Consider the following 23,057-nt stretch of genomic DNA (forward strand, 5'->3'; position numbering starts at 1 on the left):
CTGCCGATCTTCTCTGCCACCTATCACCAAACTGAATTTTTCGCCAGTCTGCAAACTCCATATGCATTAAACTTCTGGGACAACCTATGTGATACCTTAACATCTTCAACATTCTTAGTGTAGATGCAGGGGTGATACAAAAGCTTAAATATTTAAAGAACAAAGTAACCTTGTTATCAAAGTACATATAGGTGCTGGGCTTTCTCTGGGGTACCGCCACATTGTCGTGGTAGAGAGGCCTGTGTGGTCCTAAGAATCTGACAGCAATGCTGTCTGGAGCTTAGCTCAGGTAGGGTCACACATGGTGGTAAGGTCAAGAGGGGAGGATCAAGATGAAGCGCAGTCCAACCAAGACCTCAATGATAGAGCAGGGGGAAGATGGTGGTAAATCAGAATCTCCGGAATCTTGGAACTACGAGGACCACCACAATGGCTGCTGATCCGGAGGAAGGCTGCAGCAGAACTGGGCCCCCAATTGTCTTGGTCTCTATGCCATTGGATTCTGGCCCTCTCTCTTTCAAGTACTGTGTGGTTGCAACTTGTGTATCAGTCTCCCCATGTTAAAAGACCTCACGTGCAGGCATTCCTCCTGGTTTGGTAATCTGATGAACCAACTTGGACAAAGCCCCGTGGCAATCAGGGTGGTGACAGGAGCAGGACAGTGAAGTCTGGGAGCTCCCAGCCACAACCTAACACACAGGTAGTGAGTGTTAGATACAGTCGACTGGCTCTTTCACTGAAGCAGATGGAACTTTTTGGCAGCTGAACCCATAACTGAGCTGCCCAATTCAGGACCTGCTCTGCTCACCCCACATGAGGAAGGGGCTAGAAAATGTGCTGTAAAAATTGGCTGCTTCCTCACTCCTTACTGGATTTGCCACATCCAATAGGATCACCAAACTGCAGTCTGAAACAAAAGCATATAAATTTTGGAGTCTGGAATGGACAGCCATCATCTCAAGAGAGTAGAGGAAATTCCAAATTAACCTTGCTGCCTTCTCTGAAATGTGATTGTCTGAGGAAGGACAATCGAAGAAGGAGAAAGGTGGATACAACTTTTCCTGGAAAAGTAATTGGTATACGAACCCAGAATCCATGGAGTTGGATCGCCATAAAGAACAACATCATCTATCACCTCTCCGAAATGTCAGATGGCATCAATGAACAGCTCATGACCATGCACCTTAAGCTTGCTAATGATCTAATTGCTACAGTTGTAAGTGCCTCTGTTCCAACCTTAGACTCACCAAACAGTGTTGAAGAAACTTTCCACACTGATCTAGACTGCATACTATCAGATATTCACAAGGAAGATAAAGCCACTCTTTTTGGATATTTCAATACAAATGTTGACAGGGTCAGAGGCTCCTGGAAAGGTACAATTGGGAAGGAAGGTGTTGCCATTATCAACTCCAGTGGGGTGATATTAGTCTCTAAGTGTGCTAAGCATGACCTGACCATCACTAACACCCTGTTCCACCAGAGGAATAAGGTGAAAACTTTATGGATGCACCCCCATTCAAAGACTTGGCATCTTATAAATGATGTCATTGTTCAGAGGAGGGATCACAGAGAAGTAAGTAATACAAGAGCCATGATCAATGCTGATAATGACTGGACAGACCATCAGCTTAATCACTCACAAATGACCATAAAGATCATGCAAAAGAAGATGAGCTATCCCAGGTTCAACATCGAGAGCCTAAAAGACAAAGCGAAGTTAAAACATCTGCAGGCTGCCCTCTCTGAAAGACTCGCAAAGCAGTATGCAGAGGACATTGAAGCATATTGGACCACACTGAAGACCATCCTTGATACTTGTATGAACATCATTGGATACAAGACCAAAAAAACAAAGATTGGTTTGATGAAAATGACAGTGACATAGAAGAACAAATCACCAACTAAAGGAAAGCTTTCTGTGGCTGGCAGAAGGATATCAACCACAAGGCAAAAAGAGAAGCCTGTAGTCCAGGGTATAGTGAGGGAAATAAAGAACCAGTGGTGGATTGAGAGAGCCCTAAAAATAAAACAGCTTCCTGACTCTGCTGATATCAGAACTTTCTTTATTGCCACCAAGGCAGTGCTTGGCCCAAACTATCGTGGCCTAAATCCCTTCACTCTAATGGTGGACAACGACTGCTGAAGGACAATGATGTCATCAATTCTCGATGGAAGGAGAACTTTCAGGAGCTACTTAATTATAACACCATTGTTAACAGTGAAGTCAACTAATTTCCCACAACAACCTATGAAGAAGGACACAAGTAAGTCTCCTAGTACCAAACAAGTGCAGAAAGCTTGCAAGAAATTGGAAGAACAACAAGGCCACTGGCCCTGATGGAATTCCAGCAGAAATGCCCAAGGAAGGTGGCACAGAACTGTTAAGTCATATTCACAACCTGTTTGTCAAGATCTGGGACCAAGAGAAGGTTCCAGTTGAACTCAGGGATGCCCTGATTGTCATACTCTTCAAAGAAGGTGACAAAGCTGACTGCAGAAACTACAAGGCATCTCCCTCCTTTCTGCAACAGGAATGATACTCACCCAAATTTTGTATGACTGGCTTTCACCTCTGGCACATGATCTCTTTCCTGAGTCTCAGTGTGCCTTCTGCCCAGCCAGAGGAACACCTGACATGGTTTTTACAGCAACACACATCAAAGTTGCTGGTGAACGCAGCAGGCCAGGCAGCATCTCTAGGAAGAGGTGCAGTCGACGTTTCAGGCCGAGACCCTTCGTCAGGACTTCGTCTACTGCACGTCTTCCTAGAGATGCTGCCTGGCCTGCTGCGTTCACCAGCAACTTTGATATGTGTTTCTTGAATTTCCAGCATCTGCAGAATTCCTGTTGTTTGGTTGTTACAGCACATCATTTGCAGTAGAAAGATCAGGAACAAAATCTCATGCTTTATATGGCTTTCATAGACTTTACAAAAGCATTTGACTCTGTAAATTATCCTTTCCTTTGGCAAGTACAGCACAAAACTGGATGCCCAGAAAAATACCTCAAGATTCTATGGTTCTTACACAATGATATGAGTTCAACAACAGCAACAGGAGCTATGAAACAGCACCTTTCAAGTTTGAGACTGGGGTCAAACAGGGATGCATCATTGCCCCAACTCTGTTTGCCGTTTTCATTGCAACCATTCTTCACCTCACCAGGCCAAGACCTGTCACAAGGAGTTCAGATTCTCTACAGGACAGATGGGGAGGACTTTAACCTTAAGAGGTTCAAAGCAAAGAGCAAGGTCTCAATAACTTCCATCATGGAGCTCCAATATGTAGATGACAACACCATCATAGCTCACTCTGAGGAGGACCCACAGTGCATAATGAATACTTTTGTCAGAGCGTACAAGCTCTTGGGACTTGATCTAAGCATCAAGAAATCCAAGTCCAGCACCAGCCTGCTCCAGTTCAAACTCCTAAACCTCCAACCATCGAAGTTGATAACATCTCTCTGGAGAATGCTGATAATTTCCCACACTTGAAAGTCTTCCTTCCTCAAGAGCCAACATTGAGCTTGAAGTAAATTGCAGAATAGGCTGTGCGGGTGAAGCTTTTGCCAAGCTGAGGAAGAGGGCTTTCAAGAACGAGATATCAAGACCAACACTAAGCTTCTGGTCTAAAAAGCTACTGTCTTCTCCTCCTTGCTATATAGAGAGGAGTCATAGACAAAAAAGAGCAGGCACATAAAATCCCTAGGAACTTACCACCAAAGATGCCTCTGAATATTCTAAGAGTTAGCTGGAAAAACAGATATAACAACTCCAGCATCCTGGAGGAAACTAGCATTAACTCCATAGCCATAATCATGGCTCAACACCAATAGTGATGTGTCAGACAAATCACTCATATGTCTGACTCCTGCTTCCCTAAACAACTCCTGTTCGGCCAACTCAAGGATGAAAGGCAAACTCCTGGAGGGCATAAAAAGCAGTTCAAAGACAATATTAAGACAAACCTGAGGAAGTGCTACATTAACATGAATGGATAGAAGAAATTTGCACAGGATAGGAAAAGCTGGAGAAGGACTGTCTAAGAGGAGACTGCACAGCTCGAAGAATACCTGCATTGTGCTGCTGAGACAAAGCGGCTTCAACTTAAGGAGCGGCTGGAAAAGTCCCAGCCAGCTACATCCTGCAGCACTTCAATGAACTACACCTGCCAACACTGCAAGAGAACTCGAGGATCAGGGATTAGCCTTTTCAGTCATCTCAAGACCCACAAGTGGCCAAATCAACCAGCAGGAGAAGAATCACACTTGACTATCATACGCTGACGATGAGGCATTGGACCTACTCTGTACTGCTCAGGGGTTCAGATCTGATGACTCATTTTTGCCTCAGAACACTATTGTTCACTTCTATTGTTTGGAGGATTTGTACTTTTTCTTTCCCTTGCAAATCAAGTGCTGGTCTTTCATTTGTATTTTTATTCTTTTATTTCCTTTTTTCTTTAAATGTGAAAATAAAAATAATGTAATTCTAATAAAAATCCAGAAGCAAAGTGGACATGCCTACCAAGGAGGGGGAAAGAAACAGAAATTGGATCCAGCTGCTCATCACAATTATCCGTAGTGCATCCAAATCAGTGCATGCAAGACAAATAGATTCCCCCTCAAAACTGGAATCAGACTGGCTATCTTCTCTCCAGGTCTTAACTGTGTGCTTCATACAGCTTCTTGCAGAATACACAGAAGGACAAGACCATAAAAGCAGTGATGTTGCCATGGAGAGACAAGAGCTAGTTCAATATCTCCTGTACATGAATGATGTTACCATCTTCTGCATGGATGAGTCTGACAATACAGGAAAGCTTTAAGTGGTAGATCTGAGTGCTTAAGGAGACAAGGAATGTTGTTAGGTGAGAGATTACATTAACGTTTCTTAGTGGACTGAAGTGGTCAAAGAGACAGGGTTGGAGGCTAGGGAAGAAACTTTGTGTTTGAGCTACGACTTCCTTATGAAACCTCCAAAGCCCACAAATCCCCCACCAAGAAAGAGAAATAGATCAGGTATCCTCAAATCCCTAAGTTATTTGAAATATTACAGAAAACTCGAGGTCTAGATTCAAAAGACCTCCGCCTAATCAGAAATCTGTACTGGGAACAAACTGTCGCTGTAAGAAAAGCTGGAGAAGTGAGTCAGTTTACAAAAATCAACAGAGGTGATAGACAAGGGTGTGTTTTCTCCCCTGATTTATTTAATGTGTACAGTGAAACAATATTACAAAAAATAAGAGACATCTTGGGAATCAAAGTTTGCGGTGAAAACATTAATAATTTCAGATATGCGGATGACACTGTGTTAATTGCAAGTACGAAGGAAGAAGTACAAAACTTAATTGATATAATTGTTGAAGAAAGTTCAAAAATTGTTCTATCTATCAAATGCAAAAAGACAGAATGTATGGTGATATCCAAAAAGAAGGAGAATCCTATCTGCAGGCTGAGAATAAACCACGAAGGCATAAAACAAGTACAGAATTTTTGCTACTTAGGAAGCTGGATGGCATCAGATGGCAGGTGCGACATGGACATCAAAAGAAGAATAGGGATGGCAAAAGACACCTTTATGAGAATGAAGAGTATACTGACCAACACTAAACTAGGCCTGACAACCCAACTCAGAGTACTGAAATGTTACGTTTATCCAGTTCTGTCATATGGCTCAGAATGTTGGACAATATCTAGTAATGCGAGGAAACGAATTGTAGCAGCAGAGATGTGGTTTTTGAAGAGGATGTAAAGAATATCATGGACGGAATGAATATCTAACGAGAATGTCCTGAACAGCGTAAACACAAGAAGAGAAATAATGTATGAGATCATGAAAAGGCAATATAACTTCATTGGAAGTGTGATTAGGAAAGAGGAGTTAGAATGCACGGTAATTATGGGAAAGATTGAAGGGAAGAAAGCAGGGGGAAGGCAAAGACAAGTGATGATGGAGACAGCAGCCAGAGAACTGGAAATGAATACCAATGAATTGATCCACTTGACCCGAAACAGGAGTGTGTGGGCCATGGCAGTCAAAGCTCAAACTGGGCATGGCACCTGATGATGATTATGATGATCCCCAAATGAAAGCATCTGCACATATATGTTTCCCAGAAAGAATGCTTGAAATAAGTAGCAAGGGTTGGACACAAAGAATGCTTTGCGTGGAGCTGAAGAATTTGTCTTAGAGCAATATCTGCAGAGATTATCTCTTGGGCCACGAATAACATGATTTCTGCATTCTTTGTGTACCAGCTCCAGTGAAGTTGTTTTATTCCTACATCAGGTAAGATAAGTTTTCAAAAACATGGTATTCAACCCTGCACAATAGATTCTGAAGATATTGAAAAGCTTGATCAACATACACAAAATGCTGTAGGAAATCAGCAAGATAGACAACATCTATGGAGGGTAATAAACGACAGTACTTTCTTACCTTCAGTAGGAGCAGAAAAGAAGAAAAAGAAGGGAGAATATTAAAATGGTTAAGGGAGGGGTACTACAGCTCGGAGATCAGGTGAGATGGGTGGGTGAGAGAGACAGGATGAAGAAAGAAGACGGTAGGGGATATGAGGACAAGGTAATGGGCTCAAGAAAATGGAATCAAATAGCAGACAATAGAGAACCTTTGAAGAAAGACTGGTCTCACCTAGCACCTACATGTCACCTGAGCAGTTATGGGGTGAGAGAGCAACCCCAGTTCCTATAACCTAGTTGCTGACCCTGAGAGAGCAAGCCCCGATGTCAGGAACCTGTTCGAGGCAGAAGCTGGGTTGTATCCAACCAGCATTCACCCTATCAATCCTTTCACATCTTGTATTATATTCCTTCATATTATAATCATTTATCTTCAGTCTTTATCTCTTCAACCTAGCATCAACAGTTTACTCACCTTGGTAGATGCCAACTGACCTGAAGAGTTCTTGCAACATTTTTGAGTATGTTACTCTGTGCCTACTGTCACAAACACCGCAGATGTATGTGTCAAAAGTCACACCAAATTTTCTATAGGTACATATAGAAATTTACAGAATTACTTCGCAAAGTCCACCGTACATCTGTGCAAAATTGCTGGAGAGTAGATTTGAAGGAATAATCCTAATCAAGTATTCAGAGAAATATATCTCTTTATCTGGAATTTGGTGTAATTGTGGGCCTCGTTGGGTGGTGGGTGGTGCTGAGCTGAAGAGCAGAGCTGCATTGAAGGGGAATGCTAACTAATTGTGAGGGGAAATTAATGATGAGAGTAGCAGGCTTGTAGAAGGAGACTCTTGTGAAGCGAAATACCGACATTGATGCAATGCATCTTTTCAAACTTAAATTCTAAAATATGGATCTTCACTAGAGATGGCAATGCATTTAAGCTACAACCAAGTAAGTTAGAAAAAAAACTGAATAATTTATCTCACCATCTACCATCTAGTGCTTCTGACATCAGTAAGCTTTAAATGATATGAGATGATGGGCATAGCATGCATTGACGTCAGACCTCCAAACAACCTTCTTTTAAAGAGGGCCCAAATAGCAAGGTTGGTCGTGGCCGTGATGGAAGACATTGAGTCCGACTCTTGTACATGCTTTTGCAATCCTCTGCATTTATTGTGATCTCCTGTCTAATCATAATTAATTGAAGGTAGGAAGTTGTTTGTGCTGATGCTGTGGTGGAGCATTGGTAGGTTTTCACAGAGGTGACATTATGGGTTTGGACAGATAGTTTATGAATGAACAAAGTTCAGAACCACCAAATACGGAGGCCATGGATGTTGATGATGTTGAGAGTTCAGGCAGGAGAAAAGGGAATCAAATCAAATATCCCGGGTTCACCATGGAGAAAGACAAGAGAATTGCAAAAGATGCGAGAGTAATATAAAACTGGAAGTTCAAAGCTGAAAAGAATGAACAAAAATTGAATTGCTTCTTTGAGGAAAACACCAGTATTTATATAAAAACAGTAAAATGATGGCAGAAAGGAAAATACAATTGATACTGGGGAGAGTTAATCCCTTGCAATACCTTGCCAGGGTCAAGGCTGATGTGATTTTTCTAAATCTGCAACAATTTGCAAAGGATGCAATGTCACAGTGGTGGTCCCAGTGGTTCTCCATATGGTCATCGGTGTTCAATGTCATGTATCTCACGTAGAGATGCCGGAGGTGGGTAACTTCTCAATCAATTACATCAAAGTGTCAATTGAGTACCAGTTCTTATGACTGGTAACTTCAACTGCATTATCAATGTGACTTGATAACATGGCAGTGCCCACAAGAGATTGAGCAGCAAAGATGCTACGTTTAGTGACATATTCTGCACTTCTGCAGGAAGATTACAGCCACAACCTACCTGGACAACTCACAACAGTTGCAGATACAACTCTTCTCATCAAAGGCAGTCATGGTCAGATCCACAAAGTCATGCTGGTGTTCGTTACTGACCATTGCCTCCCATTGAGCCTCCTGTCACATCGAAGAGGATTGGAAAGCAGTCGGATGGATCTGTAATTTGACAATCAGGCTGCTGTCACCAGAGAACATTGTGGTGGAGAAATATGAAGGCCTCTCTGACTCTCAAATTCCCTGGTAGGAAGTAATCAAGGAGAAAACATAAAATGTTTGTTGAACTACAGAGGTGTTCAGAAAGCCTGGCAGGACAAGATGCAATTATTCAAACCCCAGACAGAGTCGTAGAAAATACTCCTTTTGCAGTTGAGGAGGTGGATAGGAGGGATGACGGTGAGAGGTGAAAGCCAGCCAAGTCCAGATCTTCAAGTACATTTCCAGCATTCCGGGTCCATCTCGTCTCACAGAACGGAGTACAACAGATGGCAAACTGTCACTTCTTGAAGTTTTATTCGAGTGGATGGTATTGATATGCAAGAATAATCTGGAAGTTACTTTTTCCACCACAGCTCAGTAATGTGAAAATAATAATACTGTAATTGTAATAAAATCCAGATACAAAATGGACATGCTCATCAAGGTGGTTGTTGGGGAAGGAAACAGGAATTGGATCCAGCTGCTCAACACAATTCTCTGTACTGCAAACCAAATCTGTGTGTGCAACACTGATAGCTTCCCCCTCAACTCTGGAGTCGGACTGTCTAACCTCTCTCCAATTCTTAACTGTGTGCTTCATACAGCCTCTTGCAGAACACATCAGAAGGACAAGACCATAAAAGGGGTGATGTTGCCATGTAGGGACAGGAGCCAGTTCAATATCTTTTGTACATCTGTGACATCACCATCTTCTGCACAGATCCAGGCTTAATTTTTATATTGACAAATAACTGCAACCAGTTTGAATTGTTGTCAAGGACTAGAATCAACAGCAATTAGAGTAAGTCTATGCTCTTCAGTAATGGCCAGAAAAATCTAATGTCCCTTTCACCATTAGCAGCAGACCTGACTACCTGAAAGTGTTGGTGATCTGTTTCTTAGTAACATGAATTGGCTGGAGCATATTGAGAGTGCAAAACAAAACAAAATTAGTCTGTATAAAAGGCGGTCTTTGTCAACAATTGGGAATCACTTGGTTATCCCTTGCCAATTCTTGGTGCAAGCGTGCTTTGCCCATCGATATCAATGAGCAGGATTTGAGAGTAAAGCCGATCAACTCAATGTCAGACTCTGCACATAATTTAGTGGCTATTACTCTCTAAGGGGGTGTTGGGAGCAGACCCAAATGCAAGACAGAGACACTGAAGTGCTAGTAATAGGACTAGGATTATTGAGATAGGAAGGGAAGAAACGATGCTGGACGTTGACACAGTCCCTGGACGAGACAAGGACACCGGGCCTGGGCTCAGACTAAGACTAGGAAAATGGGACCAGGAACAGGAACTGGAACTTGGAGCCTGGGCTCAGACTCTGAGCCAGAGATGGGACAGGGATCTGGAATTTGGGTCTTGACTCGGGCTCGGACCCCGGATCTAGGCGAAGACAAGGGACTAGAATCTTGGCAAGGCAGGATGTGGCTACAGGACAGGACATGCAACTCCTGCACGGGATGAGACACATGGAAAGGACGAGAATACAAAGCCTTGACTTGGACAGGATGAGGTTCTTGGACGTGGTTTGGAATTCAGGAACCTCAGAACCTTGGACTTGGACCTTAGGAACCTCGGAGCCTTGGACTTGGAACTAAGGAAGCTCAGAGCCTTGGACTAGGAACTCAGGAACATGGAACACAGAGCTGGGTCCACTCCTTGGGAGCAGGACGTAGGACCGGGACTCATACACAGCACACAGAGCCAGGACCCCCTCCTTGCGAACAGGACCATGGGCTGGGGCTCTTCCTATACACAGAAAACTGAATGAGGAGACAGTTCTCAACTCAGGGTAGTGGATACCAACCAGACCTACCCAGACCTACCCAGCAGAGGTGAGGACACAAAGAGACGGTTCCCAACGCAAGGTAGCGGCAAACGGCTGGACCTACCCAGCGATGACAAGGAAGCAGAGACAGTTTCTCACTCAAGGTTGTGGCAAACGGCCGGACCTACCTAGCAAAGGAGAGGACACAAAAAGACAATTCCAAACAATGACAGACTGTTCCTTACCTTGACACAGCAAGGCCCCAGTCTTGCTCTGGTGGTTGAACCTGGTGGCATTGGAGGCGAGGCTTCAGCTGAAGGTTGCAAGCGAGGGTTCAGGTGAAGGTTGCAGGCGAGGCTTCAGGCGGAAAGGGAAGGGAAGGGAACAGACCAGCCACCAATCCCTGGATGCAGAGGTATTTATGTACCAGGCCATAATGAGAATCAGGTGCTTCAATTATACCACTCAACAGAACAAGGGAGAAAACAGGAAAACCCAGAACAAGGATCAATGGACCGGACAGTGAACCGGAATGGACCAGACCATGACACTTACATAGATTAGGAGAGGTAAAGGGGCAAACAGAGGCTACAGAATTAGAGAGGAGTGATTTGGCTGGATGTAAGGATTGAAATGGGGTGTAAAGATAGGAAAGGCTGCAGGAAAGGAGGTATTTATACATGTGATGAGTCGTATTGGGGCCAGAGTTGTTTATGGAGACAACAAGGGCTGCAGACTCCAGAGGACATTACATAAGTGCCCTGAACACCACAGTTGTATGCGTGGCAAGTCACACCAAAGTTTCATATATAAATTTACAGATTTACTTTGCAAAGTCCACTGTACATCTGTGGAAATTTGCTGGCGTTTTTAACTCTGGAGATGACACTAACAGTGAATATTGCATTTCTTCAAATTCAGAAGGTGTTTCAGAGAGTAGATTTGAAGAAGATAGGTCTAATCAAGAATTCAGGGATATATATTCCTTTATCTGGAATTTGGTGTAAATGGGGAACTCAACAACATTGGGTGGTGGGTGGTGCTGAACTGAAGAGCGGAGATGCATTGAAGGGGAATGCTAAATAATTGTGAGGGGAAATTATTGATTCATAATGATGAGAGTAGCAGGCTTGTAGAAGGAGTCTCTTGTGAAGAGAAATACCAAAATTGATGCAATGCCTCCTTTCTCTTTCAAATGCAGTTTATATCCCTGTATCTTTTATGTTTCCATGCTCCTCTTTAATTTAATACTAACGTTAAGGTTGTCTTCCTTACTATTGATTCAGTATGCAAGTTAACCTAAGGGGGATCCAGCACTATGATTTCCAGCTCCCTTTGCTCCTCCCATATAAGAATTTTGCAACTCTCCTTCCCTCAATGTGCCTTTCTGTTATTGGCCCCTGGCATCTCTCCCTAGCTAAAAGGGGCCTTGACATTGCTGCAGTAGCTATGAGTGAGTGTTCATGGCTTAATTCAACATTTAATAAATAATTTCTTCCCCTTCGCCATCGGATTTCTGAACGGTCCATGACCAGTCACCATTCACATTGAATATTTTGTACTGTTTTTATATTTTATTTCTTATTGTAACTTATGGTAATGCTTTATTCCTTGCATGCACTACTGCCACAAAGCAGCTGATATACATGTTAGTGATATTAAATCTGATTCTGAGAAGGAACCGTATGTAAAATTTCCAAATTTACCTATAGTCAAATAGGCAGGAGTGTGGGAACACAGATTGAGTGGGCAAAAGGCATGCAAACAGAGTGTAATGTGGGAGAGTTAGGGGGTATGCTCTTTGGTAAGGGAAAACAAAAGACAGATTATTGTAATAGCTATAGAGAATGAACATGAGTAATGTTCAAAAAGATGTTGGTGTTTCGCCAAGAAGTTGACATGCAGGTCCAACAAGTATGTAAGAATGCAAACAACAATTTCTCCTTATTGCAAATCGGTCAAAACTTAAAAATATAGATATTGTGACACCATGTTGCAATTACTTCATCTAGAACAATGAGTAGAGTGTTAGCAGCTATACCTGCAGAAACATTGGAGAGAGTGGAAAGGAGAACCATAAGACTATTTCCTGGGAAGAGAGGGTCCCTTACACCACAAGAGAGACAAAACCATTTTTTCTGTGCTCCTTAGAAGTTTAGGTGACGTGTGGTTACCTTATTCAAACTCCAGTGAGGCAATAAGATGGGGACCCTATTACAATATAGTCCGGGACACGAGTGAGAATTTTTCCTCTGTCTGAAATGGTGAGTAGGAGCTGGGGACTGGGATGCAAACCACTGGCAATGCTGATCTTCCTGTGGGGACGTAAATGCTGCTAGCCGGGGTTAGAGGATTGCCTGGTACACGGACAGAATCACATCCAAAACCAGCAGACACACACGGGATAGGAAGGTAGGCACAGTACGAAGTGGAAGGTGGTGAACTCAGGTGGTGATATACCTGTGGTTTCCTCCAGTGGGCGGGACAGCCACACCTTCTATAGCAATGCCCAGATAGCTCTACTCGCGATTTAGAAGGTGGGACCACACAGATAGAAGACATTCTGCCGTGATTCTGCTGGTCAGATTGTGAGTTATGGCAGAGGAGGGGATGATGACTGAATCGGGTTATTTCATGGACAAAAGGTGCTTGCGTACCAGGCCGAATCTCACACCTCGCCGCAAACTGTAGCAACAAAACTTATGTTACAGAATGCAATCTAATCACTTATTTTACAGACAGACCGACGATGGATCGACTCGCCACGGTCGTTATTGGTGTTCTGATGCGCTTCAGATGGTTAGAGAGATTCTTATCGACAGGATCAGATCCAGAGAAGGTTCCTGCTCCGGTGGGTAAAATCTCCCTCTCGCCTTTCGCACATCACACTTCATTGTAAACTTCCTACTGGTAATATCAGGGACGTGTACGATGTGTTTCTGGGGTGGGAGTTAATAGTGGGGCATAGCTGTGGGGAGTAGACTGACGGAACTGTATCCGGCCAGTCATGACAGCACCGAGCGCAGCAGCAGAGAAGGAAAGCGCTTGGGCTCAGATGCCAGTTTATCACCAATACCCAGTTAACAGGGCTCTGACTGAAGTGCATGTTCTCCAGTAGGACCGGGGAAGACCCTGCAGGGCGGTGAGAGCCCGTCTGTGCTGAGCGAGGGATCGACTGCTTTGCCGTCCATCTGCGGCCAAGAAGAGAATGTGAGGAGCTTGGAGGAACTTCCGTGTAATGGTGAGATAAGAGGGCTGTGGAAGTGGGGCGGAACGCAATGTTTCCTCAGTGTACAAGCCGCTCTCTCCCGTTGACATAGTCCGGAGCTCAGCGTTGGTTTCTCAGCAGAGGCCCCTCTAACTCTAAGGAGGGGATTCGGCGGCATGCCTGAGTCGGGATCCACGTTTTCTCACTCATCATCGGTACCTTACGTAGCTATATTAATTTTTCCTTCCCTTCCGAACCGTATAACCACCTCGAGCCTGCTCCGACCCTTCACCCATCCACGGCTTCGTGAGTCCTTCCGGACCGATACCCTTTCCTGTCTCCCGGTATCCTCCAGTCACTAAGACCACTCCTCCTCCATCTCTGCCATGGGCTATTAACGCATGCCGGTGGGTGTCCATCTCTGAGCTCAGAGGAATATTGAATGTAACGCATTTTCTTTTCGTTACTGAGAATCTCCATGAATGAAATGTTTCTGGTATGAGACAGGCTGAATGAGCAGAGGTTCTGTGCTTTACAGTGCAATGTTACGGTCGTGGAGATATCCATAAGGATATTGTGAAAGATCTAGGCATCTCTCAGCGTGAAGGGATTGAATTTCCCTGTGTTCTGTTTGTCTACAAAGTATCTCGTGAATTTGAAGATCTTCAAAGTGCCCTTCATTGGGTCACAGGTAAATATTTTCGTTGTCTGCCAGTCCGTGACGTTACCTGTAGAATTTTCCGTTGTTCTCGTTACCTTCGAGGATTTCTGTTGACTGCTGCGTCTTTCGTCCTAAGTAATCCTGAGTAGGTATGATCTTGAGGATTTGTTCATTCAGTGAATATTGTCAGAAGCATAGAGGCAGGGGTGAGCTCCCTTGCTCGGTGTGCAATGGGGTGCTGGGATTTTTCTGTGCATCTGAGTGGCGAGATAGGGAACGGACTGAACGTTTCAGAGGAGAGACGGCGCCTCTGACAGTGCTTCGCCTACTGTGGGGTCGTGAGTTCCAGTAGTAGTGGTGGACGGACAATGGTACACAGACAACTTCTCCGGAACACCGCTGGGAGACGCGTGGGGGCAGAAAGTAGGACAAAGCTGCAGGTGGAAGATGCTGAGCCCGGGACTGATGTACCTTGCGGGTTCCTACAGTGGGTTGGACATACCCTCCCCCCCCCCACAGCCTCACCAAGACAACTCTGTTACTCTGCATTTCAGGAGAATACAAAGCGCAGAAGGAAGATATTTGTGCCGTGATTCTGTTGGAAATGATTTTCAATAGATCGCCAAATGTAGCAAACAATGTAATGATTGATTCGGAGTTATTCCATGAAGGAACGAAATGTTTCCGCATACTTTGGGCAGACGCCGGTTGCAAGTGGAGTCCCCAGAGAACATCCGCTCGCCCGAGCTTGACGGAGACCGTCGAAAGAACGATATCCAGCCAAGTCAACAGCTATGGTGGGTACAATCTGCCGTAAAATTCCCGCGTAGAAAGTCATCCACAGATCTAATGTCTCCAGGGCAGGAATAGTGGGAGACTGACACAACTGTACCCCGCTGGGCTCCTACATGGGCTGATGTCAGTTTGTCACTAATTCCGCATCATGAAGCCTGTGGCTGACGTGTGTGTTGTCCAATAGGGCCCGGGCAGATGCTACTGAGCAGTGACATCCGGTCAAGACCGAGCGAAGGACTCATTTGTTGTTCTATGGACTGGGGCAGAGTGAAGAAGAGCAGGATTCGGAAGGACTCTCAAAGTTATGGTGAGAAATCAGAATTGCGGAGGTTGGGAAAAGAATGAGACCTCACTGTACATCCTAAAGTCAGTCCTCCTGAGCTCAGTTGTGCCTCTCAGCAGCGGTCTTACAGCTTGTAGGGAGGGGAGGAATGACTAAGGGACGTTAGTCGGGTTCTTCCTATCTCTTTTAGCAGCGATATATCATGCTATAGGCGTATTCTCTTACCCACTGGCGCCTAACCCGCTCTCGATCTCTGTAGAAGCCATCTCTCCGTCTCTGTATACACCTCCGGCCCCCTACATTTCCTGTTTTGTCATATCCTCCACCCCCTGCATATCTTTTTAACCGTCTGTCCCCATTCCCTCGCCTGTAATACCTTCTGGCCTATATAGCTATCCTGCAATTTTACAATAAGTTCGTCTTGTGACACGTGAAATATTTTGTAAACATTCGATAATCCTGTTGAAAATGCAATGGAGTTAAAAAGAGCGCAGAACTATTTACAAGTGAGTTGCCAGGACACGAGAGCCGGCTACGGGGAAGGGCTGGGACGGCGTCAACCGTGCCGCTCTGAGTAATCTACAGTTCTACCGGGAACTGTAGAGGGTATGGGGTCTGGTTTCACCCGGGCAGAGTAGTCCTGCGCCGTTGGGGAACGGTGTTCTGGCTGCTGAGGTGGGGCAGGGTGGGTGGTGTCTGGTCCCGAACCTATTACGGTGGGTGTCGGGAAGATGCGGGGTAGTGGAGGAGTTCCGGTGGCGCCACCACCCGATGTGCTCGTCGGACTCAGGCCACAGGAGACCACGAGGGAGAGGGTCTCGGGCAACGTGAGCCGGCTCGGGGGGTTGCGTTCCATGACACTCCGAAGAGTTTCTTGTACGGGCTGCTCCTGCGCACTTTTCACTTCCTTGCTTTTGTCTGCCGACTGGACTCGCCTCGACGGTCCGTGTTACCGTCTGGCAGTGGAGACGGTCTCCAGTGGAAGTCCCTTTACGCAGGGGTGCTTCCCCTGTACATTGAGGACCTGGGGTTGAAGATGTTGCATCGGTCTGTACGTATAACAGATTCCTGAGCTGGTTCGATGACAGCCCGTCCAGCTGTCCAATCTGTGGGCGGGAGGAGTCGGTGTACCACGTATACACGGAATGTGAGAGGTTGCAGCCGATCTTATAGTTTCTCAGAGAGCTGCGGCTGCGGTTCTGGCTGCAATTTAATCCCGCACTCCTCATATACGGACACCCAGTTTGGAAGGGGGCGGGGCGAAAAGAGCATCTCTTGGTGCGCTTGGTCCTGAGCCTGGCCAAGATGGCCATTCACGGGTCTAGGCGTTGCCCTGACCGACTGCCTTCCCCCTTTCCGAGGATACGTCCGTGCCCGGCGGGCACACTGGGGTATTTCCGGGACCGGTGGTCCTCCCGCGGTATAGACTGTTCATAGACGGAAGTAATCATACTTTAATTTGAGTATACTTACTATCTTTGTAAATATTGATTGTACTTTTGTAAATTGCTGTAAATAAGCTTCTATCGTTTTGTTAAAAAAAAGGAAAGGTTGGGCAATCCAGGGCTTCGTTCCTTGGAGCATAAGAGACTGCGGGGTGACCTTGCTGTACACATCATCAAACACATAGATAGGGTGAATGCAGATAGTTCCTTTACAATGAGAAAGGGAATCAAAGTCTGCAGGGAAAAGTTTTAATATGAGACGGGTAGATTTAAAAGGAACCCGATGGGACAAGTTCTTCCACATATAAAAGTTGCTGGGGTAGTTAGGACTAACATTAGTCCTGACGAAGGGTCTCGGCCTGAAATGTCGACTGTACCTCTTCCTAGAGATGCTGCCTGGCCTGCTGCGTTCACCAGCAACTTTGATGTGTGTTGCTTGAAATTCCAGCATCTTCAGATTTCCTCGTGTTTGCGTTCTTCCACATATAATAGTTCACTTATGGAGTGAGCTATCAGATAGTTGAAACACACCACCGTCACTTGGACAGGCACGTTTTAAATGATTATGGGTCAAATACACCAACGTTGAATTAGTTTATACGGATATCTTGTTCAGTATGCATGGGGAGGATCGAATGACCTATTTTGCGCTATTACTCCTAATATCCCTGTAACCTAAACATTCCTCGCCATTCCTGTTCAATGTTTCCCCTTTGGGCTCACCATTTCTTTAATACTTTGCTTTCTCTGTCTGTGACTGTTGCACTCATGGGTTGTAAACTCTTATCTTCTTCCGTATTATCCCTTAAATAGTATGTCCTAACAAAGGAATTAAATTGTCCGCCGGTGCTGTTACACCCTTTACTGTCTCTTATTTGCCGCATTGACCTGCATTGGTAGAAATCCCCATTAACAGAATGTAGCCTTTGCTGGGGCTCCACCTTATCAAATGCATATCTCCCTTGTTCTCCAGGGGACATTCTTGTGTTCGAGAAGAAGTTCCTTGTTTTACAATACAATGTCATGCTTCAGGAACACTCCAATAAAAGAGCTGCATTTTCATAGAGTGGAGGTAGTAGGGATTCTATGTTCACTCTTAGCCTTAACATTCATTACCTTACACAGCTCTAAAGTGACTCAGAGTTGAACACAGTGTCACTGACTATAATGTGAAATTTCCCCTGGGCTCTCTTTCCATTCTGTGATGAAATAGTTGCATTCGTGTGTTGTATTGGCGATGGCGGTTTCAAAAAGAAATTCGGACCCTCAACAACTCAGGTTTAAGGTACTTAGAGCTATAGGGAGACTGTGCAGTCCTGGTGGATGGTCCTCTATGAATCAAACGCTGCACTCCTCGTTCAACAGTGTACGTGGTAGTAAACTCGATTATTTACTGAAATGGGACTTCAACTCTAATCCTTTGATAATGAGGCAGCTGTTCCCCTTTGAGATGCAGAGAAACTAATGCCTAGTTCAGAACAGGAACCAGACTACTGCCCCTGAGTCGCCCTGCACTCCTCTGTGTTCCGGGGCTGGAGTGAGTGAGGATTGTTGTGAGGTGGCTGGAGCGCCAACCTGTGATATATTTGGTGGACTTTCTGCAGTATCATAGGGGAATCCCATTGGGAACTGCCCATAGCTCCAGGAAACCCCAGCCCGACACAAAACATGATTGCAACATACTGAATCTGGTTAGTGACCGCACTTTGAAAGGCCTGACGTTGTGTGGATAGATACTGAAAGTGAGGACAGAGGTTCCTAGAATACGGAAATTTCTACAAAAATGCTGCAGGCACTCAGCAGGTCTGGCAAGATATATGGGAAGAGAAAGAAGTAACGGATCAATTCGAAGACCGTTCGTCAAAACTGAAAAAGAAACTTGCTAGTCTTGGTAGGCCGGGTAGTTGGCAAGAACAGAGGAAGTGGTTCCTCCAGGGTGAAATGCTGGATTTTATGGGGATGTGAAACTCTGTCTGTGTAATGCATTACCGATGTTATAAAGTCTGCGTAATCTTGTGTAGTTTCTTCCAGGCAGAGCAGAATATACAAATGAAGGTAAAAGGGCAGGGTAAAGGGTGATAATTCTTGTTCATTGTCACCCCTTAGTTATCTCCATGACAGGAAGTTTCATTTTGACTATTCGCAGCTCAGGATCTAGGTCTCATTTACCAGACCAGTATTTATCACCCATCTCTCATCAGCCCTTCGAACCCGGCGGTCCATGTAGGATCTTTGGTGACATACAAATTCTTCCCAAATTCCTTATGAAATCTCGCCCTTGTCCTGCCTTCTTTGTAATTTATTCAATATTTTAGGCCCAGGATAGTTCCTCAGAGATGTTGACACAAAGGAACTTGAAACTACTCACCTCTCCTCTTTTGATCTCTCGATCAGGACTGCTGTGTGCTCCCTCGACTTACCCTTCCTTACTCTTACTAACATTTAATTTGTATCCTGAAAAAAGACTAAATTGTGCTAATAAACCTAAAGCAGCTGGAATAGGTTTTTGAGGATTAGAAATATATAGAAGTAAGTCATCAGCATAAAGTGATACTTTATGAGACTTTAACCCATGAGTTATGCCAATAATGTTAGGAGATTCTCGAATAGCAATTGCAAGGGGTTCTAATGCAATATCAAATAATCAAGGGCTAAGAGGATAACCTTGTCTGGTATCTCGAAAGAGAGAGAAAAAAAGGTGAATTAAGAGTGTTGTACAAACAGAGGCCATAGGGGAGTGGTATAACAATTTGATCCAGGATATAAATTTCGGGCTGAAATTAAACATTTCAAGCACCGTAAATAAGTTAGGCCATTCGACCCTGTCAAAGGCTTTTTCAGCGTCAAGGGAAATAAAGCAATCAGGATCGTTCACTAACGGGGTATACACAATATTTAAAAGTGTAAGGATATTATAAAAAGAGTAACGATTCTTAATAAAACCCGTTTGGTCTTCCGAAATAATACGAGGAAGTGTTTTTTCTAGTCTATTTGCTAATAATTTAGAAACAATCTTAGAATCAACATTTAACAAGGATATTGGTCTATAAGATGCACATTGGGCAGGGTATTTATCCTTCTTTAGTATTAAAGAGATCGAGGCTCTATAAAAAAGATTCTGGTAGTTTACCAAGTTTTAATCAGGCCTCCAGAATCGTGGATAACCAGGGGACTAATGAGGGGGCAAATTTTTTTTAAAAATCGACGGCAACCCCATCAGGGCCAGGAGCTTTCCCCGAATTCATAGAGAAAATAACATCCTTGATCTCATCAGTAGTAAAGGAAGATTCTAACATAGAGGATATATCATGTGTGATCTTAGGGAAATCTAGGTTGTCTAAAAAGTCACACATATGTTCAGAATCTGATGGAGATTCTGATTGATATAAAGAGGAGTAAAAATCAAAAAAGGATTGATTAGTCTCAGCTTGATCAAATGTCAGTTCATCTTTTTGAGTATAAATCTGATTGATTTGAAATTTAGTGGAGTTAGTCTTCACCTGATTAGCCAACAGTTTACCCACTTTGTCACTATGTATATAAAATTCACTTCTTGTCTTCATTAATTGATTTGCAATAGAGGACGACAGTAATAAACTGTATTCAATTTGAAGTTCAGTTCTTTGTTTATACAGCTTCTCAGAAGGAGCTGTAGCATATTTCTTATGTATTTCTTTAATCTTGTCCACAAGAGAAAGCTCTTCCTTCAACCTTTTCCACAATGCCCCAGAGTACGAAATGATCTGCCCACGAATATAAGCTTTAAAAGTATCCCAAAGAGTATTCATAGAAATATCGTCTGTACTGTTAATTGTAAAAAAAAAGATCATTCTGTTCATTCATAAAGTCAACAAAATCCAAATCCTGAAGCAACAGAGGATTGAAACGCCATTGTCTATTATTTTGCGTACTGGCCAATAATTTAACAGAAAGCTTAAGTGGAGCATGGTCCGAAATGGTTATAGTATCATATTCACACTTAACTACTGAAGAAATAAGACGAGAGTCAATAAAAAAAATCAATTCTTGAGTAAGAGTGATGAACGTATGAAAAAGAGAAGTCTTTTCCCTGGGGATGCAGAAACCACCAAATGTCCATCGACCCTGAATCTGAGAGAAATGAATTAATCAAGGTTGCAGATTTATTGGGAAGTGTCCGTATAGGGGCCGAGCTGTCCAATAATGTGGATAAACAGGTATTAAGATCTCCACCCCAGATTATTGAATACTCATTCAAATTCGGGAACAAATTAAATAACGAATTATAAAATTCTGGACAGTCTGAGTTTGGAGCATAAACATTAACCAGAACTACCTTTTTATTAAAGAGTAAACCACTAACCAGTAAAAAATTACCATTCTGATCAGAGATAATATCCTGTTGGACAAATGTAACTGAGGGATCTATGAAAATAGAAACTCCTCAAATTTTGGCATTGGAATTCGAATGATAATCTTGATCCTTCCAGAACTTAAAAAAACGTAATCTGTCCCCCCACCGCACATGCGTCTCTTGTAGAAATAGAATATGTGCTTTAAGCCTCCGGCATACTTTGAATTTTTTTTTCCTTTTAGTAGGATGATTAAGACCATTAGTATTCCAAGAGACAAATTAATAGTAGAATCCATAACACCTAAAGTCAATCCTCAAGTAAGGGGAGGATTGACAATAGGTTCAACCCATGAACCCAGAAAGGGAACAGAGTGAACATGAGAACCCCAGAGAGAGGACGCGAAAAATACATCAATAATATAAGCGTAGCCCAAGAAGAAAAAAAACTAAAAAGTGAAGCCCACCCCAAATGTCTAAAGCTAAATCTAAGATAGACTAGCCAGATAGAAGCAAGCACTAAATCTAACCCCATGACTTCCGATAGACGCTCAATAAAAAAGTGTAAAAGTAAAAAATCAACTAAAGTCATAAAACAGTAGAAAAGTTTTTAAAAAAATCGAAAAATACACGGATTAGAACAAAAACAAAATAATACAAAGAAAAAAAAATAGTTATGTATATATAAAAAACCCGCTGACATACAAGAAACCTTAAAATTAGGAAAGGAAAAGAAATACCTACATAGACTAGGGAACAAAAAAAAAATACGAAGTTTAAGGCCTCCATGTAGGTGGGAAAAATGATGCTGTGGGAGTGGCCACCCAGAATCCCCAGGGAAGAAGAAGGAATGACAGAGTTTAAAAAAAAAGAATTTGGCAACCACATTAATTAAACAAAAAAAAACATTTCTGCCCTCAGATAGAGCAAATAAAAGAAATAAAAACCCAAAAGATTAACAGACTCAAATCAAGCACAGATAATTTAATAGTGCGATTAGGATGTTGGGAAGGCGAATGTTGATCCAGGTAATTCAGGGCATCCGACGGAGAGTCGGAAAAACGGGAAGACCGATCAGACAATCGGATCCTCAAACGCGCAGGATATAGCAGCACAGGTTTTAAATCCATCTTGTAGAATTCCGCCATCACAGATCTGCAATGAACACGTTGGTCGCGAACCTGTTTGCTAAAATCCTCCACCAGTCGAAAGCGGAGATCCGAGAAATCAATGTAGCCTTTAGGTCAAACAAAACGAAGCAATTTTTCCTTGTCTTGAAAATAATGAAAACGTAAAGTAACATGCCGAGGTTTGCCTGACTTAGACAAGTATAATGGGATTCTGTGAACCCCATCCAGTAGTGGTGGATGATCAGGAAACACAGTGGGAAATGAATCTTTTAAAAGTTGAGAGAAAAACTGCATAGGGTCTTCAGGTTCGGCAGATTCCTTGAGGCCAATAATCCTTACGTTTTGACGACGCATTCTGCATTCTAAATCAAAATTTTTAAAGGTAAGAAATTCAAGCTTTTTCTTCATTGTAGTAATTGTTTCTTCAATTTTTCCGATCTTAAGATTATTCTGTTGCGTATAAACCTGGAGATGAGATATTGCAGTCTGATGTTCCGTGATAGTTGTTTTCATATTATCAATTTCATTGATGATTCTCTCTAGTTTAGATGAAATCTCCGCACGAATCAAATCTGATATAGCTTTCATAGTTACCGCCGATTCAACCAGAGGGGGGTCGATAGCTTTCGGTCTGACAGGAGGTTTGCCATTTTTCCCGTTCTTAGACATACCGGACCTTAAAAACACCCAAGTATGTAATGACAATCTACAACAGGGTATTGTAAACACAGCAAGGTATTGTAAAGGTCGGTGCCTTAGAAGTTAGCTTAAATATAGCTGATCATAGGGTAAGAAGCAGAGGTAATGGAGCGGATCAAGAAGAGGACCTCACTCCATGAACTCCACCAGAAATCTTAATTCCAAGAGACAAAATTAATAGTAGAATCCA

Source organism: Mobula birostris, chromosome 8, assembly GCF_030028105.1.
Source record: "Mobula birostris isolate sMobBir1 chromosome 8, sMobBir1.hap1, whole genome shotgun sequence".
In the NCBI taxonomy this organism is placed as follows: Eukaryota; Metazoa; Chordata; class Chondrichthyes; order Myliobatiformes; family Myliobatidae; genus Mobula; species Mobula birostris.